The sequence below is a fragment of the Eupeodes corollae genome, chromosome 2 (genome assembly GCF_945859685.1).
Source record: "Eupeodes corollae chromosome 2, idEupCoro1.1, whole genome shotgun sequence".
Classification (NCBI taxonomy): Eukaryota; Metazoa; Arthropoda; class Insecta; order Diptera; family Syrphidae; genus Eupeodes; species Eupeodes corollae.
The window spans coordinates 57,911,993-57,917,992 of record NC_079148.1 but is presented as its reverse complement, the minus strand read 5'-3'; the positions used below and the strand labels follow the sequence as shown (position 1 = coordinate 57,917,992).

Below are 6,000 nucleotides of genomic sequence, written 5' to 3'. Positions count from 1 at the left end.
AATTCCGTGAAAGTGTTCAGCAGAACCAGAGGCAGTCTATTCCTCGCAGTGCACAAGAACTCGGCCTTTCTCAGACTTCAACGCTTCCCACCGTTTGTTCGCTAACTGGTCTTCGAATATTTTGGAAGAGGACCCCAATTTTGGCTGAAAAATCATATTTACTGAGGAGGCACATTTTTTAATGAATGGCTGATTTGATGGATTTAACAAGCAAAATTGCCGTATATGGGATGACACCAACCCACCCGAGGTTCACTAGATGATAATGCATCCTAAAAAAGTTACAGCTTGTTCGTACTTTTTTGAAAACAACGTTAGTGAGGCGGTCTCTCTCAACAGGTCTCTCATAACGATGTGACTAATTTCTTATGTCCCAAATTGAACCATATGGACCTAGACGACACGTGGTTCCAACAGGACGGGGCTACGTGCAACACAGCATTGTGACACGTGATTCTGAGTCTGTTTCGTATGGTTTGCATTTAGAACCCAAGAGTTCACCTTTGGTGTTATAGGTTGTCAGAATCATATCTACACTCAGATCATCAGGAAGTAGTTCTTTGATCCTAGGTGTGGTGAAGGGCTTTTACTTCGATATCATTTTGCTATCTTGGATTTGATCGTGGAAGAATGCAAATTGTGTGGACTAAACTTTTATAAGGAGGTCATGCATTGGCCAGTGTTCATTAGTTATTTTATTAGCGGTATGTTCTCTGCAGAAAACAGACTAGAAGCATTGTTTGTTGCAGTTTTTTAGATGCAAAGCAATTTTAAAAATAAGGTGCTGTCAAGATGGAGCTTCAGGGTCTATGTAAACAATATTAGTAAGCCGGGCTCCGTGTGTAGTATATACACTGAAAAAAAGGTACGTAATATTGATGTAAAACTACACTGTCCCAATGTTTTTTACATTATTTTTAGCTGATGTTGAAGAACATTGCGCCAGTGTATTGCATTACATTAGGCAATGTAAAAAATACATTAAGCTGATTTTTGGATCCCAATGTATATTATACATTAAGTTAATGTATGGTACATTAAAATAATGTACACAGTACATTAAACCATAAAAAAGCTTTGCTGGAAGCTTCATAGGTTTTTTAATGAATTTATGTAAAGTACATTCAGCCAATGTACAAAGTTGATTGAACCAATAAGTTTTAATTATGTACAGTACATTGAGCCAATGTACTAGGTACATTTATCCAGTGTACTAGGTACATTGATCCAATGTACTAGGTACATCGATCCAATGTACAAGGTACATTTATCCAATGTACTAGGTAGATAATGGTAATTTGTTTCATACTTACTTAAGGTCCTTAAACTTCTTCAATCTTACATTTTCGAGTGCTAAAAATTTCAAAAATATCTTAATACAATAAAAACACAAGAAGGTTAGTTTTGCATTGGAATGGTTCGATTTATTGTCAATCTTTTTTTGTTATACAAATAATAATAAATAAATATTTTAAAATGTTAATATAATACAATAGTATTAATAATAGTATATAAAGTCAAAGTTTATTCACAATTTTTCTTTTTTTTCAAGAAAATCTATAAGAATTTGAATTCTAGGATTGAAAGAAGAACATGCAATCGGATAGTGCAAATCAAAAATATCAAAAACAAATGTCAACTGCTCCAATAAGAATTTTAAATTGAAATTTAACACCATCAAAATAAACAAAAAAATCTTTACATTCTGTGATCCCCTCACCCACAGCATTTACGAACGGCTGTATTGCTCCCGATCTCTGTTGCAAGTGTAGAAGATGATCTTATACTTCCTCTGGTGATTTTGCGATAAACAGGAATGCTTAAGAAACTTTAATAGTGTACTTAAGGTTACTTTTTTACCCGTTTTTTCCTTAACTACGGCTTTTTGTGAAGTCATCAAATATCCGTGCAGACAATGCAAAATTACTACGTTTCTGGTATCTGAAAATAAAAAGAAAAAGTTATTCTTAGTTAAAAAGAGACTTTTATTCAAAAAAGTTGTAATTTAAGGTGAATAGTTTAAAAATATCTACAAAATTTGTTATTTTATGTAGTTGTTTGATCAATAATTCTCAATAATATAAATAGGTTTTCATTGAAATCCTCCAATCTTATAGATTCCAAAAGCTTTATCATTTCCCTTTCCTTAACCTTCATTTACTTAAAAATTTGAATGTAAGTACATTGAGCCAATGTCCCAATTTCCGAGTTAAAATTGCGATAAAGTTCAAATATTTACTTTAATTCATTATACATTGGCGCAATGTACTTTATACATTGGTTCAATGTACTAATTAAATTGGCACAGTGTCAATTGCACATCGCCGCAATGTATCTTTGCATTGAGACAATTTAAAAAAAGTCCATTGGAACAATGTACCTATTACATTGATTTTAATGTAAATACATTGATTCAATATATAATCTTATGAAATCGTTACATCAACTAACGAAAAAGTACATTAAAATTCGAACTGCGTCGATTTCGTCAATTTTTAGTATGGGAGTCGATCAACGTACCCTATAACATTGAAACAATGTACGGTACATAGAAACCGAATAATTTTGGTACATTTTTCCAATATATGGTATATTTGCTAAATGTTTTTTACATTTTCCAAATGTAGAGCAGCTCAATGTAAGACATACATCGATATTATATATAATTTTTGTTCAGTGTGTGTAGCTTCGTGTTTTATAATGGACGTCTTAAAATGTACGTTTTAAATGTGTTCATTTATCAGTTGCATCATTTTCTTACGGTCAAACAATATTAAAAACAGATAGAGAAAAGAAGTGGACCAATGAGGCAGCATTGCTTTGCTACTGTTTCTGTTAGATACCATTTCGTTGATATATTGCAACCTCATTCATTTTCGTAATAAAGCTGTTGCAGTTATTTAAGGATCTTTGCAGATATGAAATGGTTCGAAAGATTGTAAAAAATTGTCTTCTATCAGAAAGCATTTAGCTTTTTTTCCGATTTCTAAATAGTATCGGGCAGTAATTGTCAGGATTAATATATTTTGTACAGAGGAAAAACTCTTTTAAAATCGTTAGTCTTTCCAAAAATGCTCCCATTTACAGCGCACTTCAAGAATGTTAAGAGCATTGAAAAACAAATTATTACAAAATACGAATTGGTGATGTGAAGAATCGAAACCATGTGCATCACTCGAGCAATGAGCATCTAACATTCCCCTAACGACATTACACAACATGTTCGCAATGAAACCAGGGTCTTAACAATTTTATTGATATAGACAAGGTTTCTTTCAACAAGGCGGTCAAAGCAGCGGCGGCACTGTCTGAGACACAAACAACAATAAAAATCTTATGAAATATGTTCCTGACCTTGTCATTTACCAAAGGGGTTATCACAATTGATCACTGATATCTTGATGGTGATAAATCCACCTTTAAACGGTATTGGTTAAAGACACGTGAGAGATAAGGTCTATGCCGATACTTCACAATCAATTCAATACCTTAAAAATAGGCTGGGATGATACCAACACTGATAAATTCCCATCCGGTCTGTTGATTTGTCTTACTTAAACTTACTTTCTTCATTACTTAAGGTGGCGCTACAGTCCTGTGTGAACTAGGGCCTCACCTAACAAACTTCTCCATCTAGCTCAGTCCCTAGCTAGATGTCTCCAGTTTCGCGCTCCAAGTTGGGTGAGGTCACCTTCCACTTGTGCGCGCCACCTGATCCGCGGTCTTCCTCTACTGCGCTGTCCTGTGGGTGTGGATTCGAAGACTTTTCGGGCCGGAGCATTGGTTTCCATCCGCTCTACGTGAGTCAGCCATAGTCATTGGAGTTCTACCCTTCTGGCTAAGTCTACGTCGCTGTACAGTTCGTCGTTCCATCTTCTAATCCACACACCTTCGATGCATACGGGAAGTCCCTTACTACCTCAAAGTTACGTCTGTCGATGGTGACGTTTTGACCGAGACGTCGGTGTTGTATGTCCTTTCTTGATGACAGCCTGTACTCTGTTTCGTCCTCATTAACCGTTATACCCATTTTTGCCGCCTCAATACACACAAAAGCCCCATTGACATCACGCTGAGTCGGGAGGACGGGCTTGTTGGATTTCGCCGTCTATGTTCAATGGGTCATCCTGCCTGACAGCGGAATTCAGTTCGCCCCGTTATACAGTCTGCAGAAGTGGTCTTTCCATATCCTCAGCATTGACTGCGGTTCCACTATGATGTTTCCACTTTCGTCTTTGCAGCCTTCGGTTCTAGCTTTATGTACCTGTGAATTTCGTTTCACCTTTTCATAAAACTTTCGAACTTCATTCCTGTTTTTAAACCTCTTAACATCTTCGACCGCACGCTTCTCATGCCCTTTCTTTTTAATTTTGAGAATTCGGCGTTCCTCTCGCCTCTTCTGCTCATAGAGCTCATGAGCAGCTGTCGTCCTTTTATGCAGCGCCACTTTGCGTGCCTCTTGTTTGGCTGCATTTGCCTGCCGACATTCCTCACCAAACCAGGGGTTCCTTGTTGGTGGCTGTTTGAAACCCAGCACATCAGAGGCGGCTTCTCTGATTGTATCTTGGCAATGTTGCCACTGGTTTCCGATAAATTGTGTTGGCGGCAGAGAACTTCGAGAGAGGTTACTTGTAACTCGGTCGGAAAAGGATTTGGTGATCTCTGGCGATTGTAGCCGTTCGACGTTGTACCTTCTCCCAGCACCTCCCTGTTTTGCCATGGGTCTATAAATCCGAAGTGCTACCTTGGGTAGCGTGTCTTGCGCCGATCGCAATATGGTGAATCTGGTTGACGGTAAATTGATCTGGAGAAGTCTAAGTTCCTTTGTGAATGTTGAAGAATGAAAAACGCGTACTGGCTGCCATGACGTTTCGCCCCGCAGCAAAATCTATGAGCCTGAATCCGTTGTCGAAAGTGTTGTCGTGCAGGCTGTTCTTCCCGATTATTCCACCAAAGATGTCTTCCCTTCCTAGCTTGGCATTAAAATCGCCCAGGACTATTTTAATATCGTAGCTAGGGCACTGCCCATATGTTTTGTCTAGGAGTTCGAAGAACGTATCTTTTTCTTCTGTGGGGACGTGCGCGCATATCAGGCTAATGTTGGTGCATTAAGTCTTGATACGTATTATCATGAGGAGCTCATTGATGCACATATAGCTCAAGACTCCTTGCCTAAGTCTGGCTCCAATGACGAAGCAGCATCCAAATAAGCGCTGTTGGTTTTCGTGGTAGCAGTCACCATAGTTTTTCATGCTCTTTTTGCCCTTCCCATCCCATCGTAATCCCTGGATTGCGTTGATGTCTGCTTTATAGCGGTCTAGGGCCTCCGCTTATTCTTCGGCCGCACGTAGACTGTTAAGGGACCTAACATTCCACGTGCATATCCGAAGTTCGTTGTCCTAAATTCGTTTGCGTAGGTTATCAAATGTAAATCCTTCCGTATCCGAGGTTTGTTGGTGCTTCGCAACATATGTCAGTACGAATGTACGAACGTACGTACAAACGCACACGCAGACATCTCTCTAAACGTTGAGAAATATCAACATTTTCAATTCGACAATTTGGACCCATTTCCATAACTTCATATGAGAAGCTTAAAAATGAAGTACGCGAAGTTACCGACAAAAATACAGCATCGAATGGCCAAAGTTTTTATGGAAAAATTCATAAAAAGGATATAATGCTGCACCGTCACCTTTCGAGAACACTTTCCATTCCATTGTTAATGGCATACTTTTTTAACTTAAAATTGCAATTTAAATCCATTGATATCTTTTTAAGAAAGAGTTTTTGATTGAAATATCAAAACTCCAATTCAAAAACCTTTAACTTGATAAAAGGCTTTTACTGCAAACGAAAAGGAAGGATATAGAAGTACGAAAAAAATGGTTAATAATAAATTACGTGAACACTATTAAAAATCAATGTTACAGCTTGTTAAATAAGGTATACCATAAACCATTAACGTCTTAAGTTGAACAGGAAGTGATAACGAATAAG

The 6,000-nt window shown here is 37.6% G+C and overlaps 1 protein-coding gene across 1 annotated transcript in view; it reads right to left on the bottom strand.

Annotated features, from left to right (window-relative positions):
• Nucleotides 1-1,828: 1,828 nt before the first annotated feature.
• LOC129945537 (dual specificity protein phosphatase MPK-4) overlaps nt 1,829-6,000 on the bottom strand; it is a 172,917-nt gene continuing 168,745 nt past the window's right edge. The window contains exon 7 of the transcript XR_008781501.1: nt 1,829-1,941. The gene's annotated coding sequence lies outside the window, so the exon portion shown is untranslated. The remainder of the gene's footprint in view (nt 1,942-6,000) is intronic.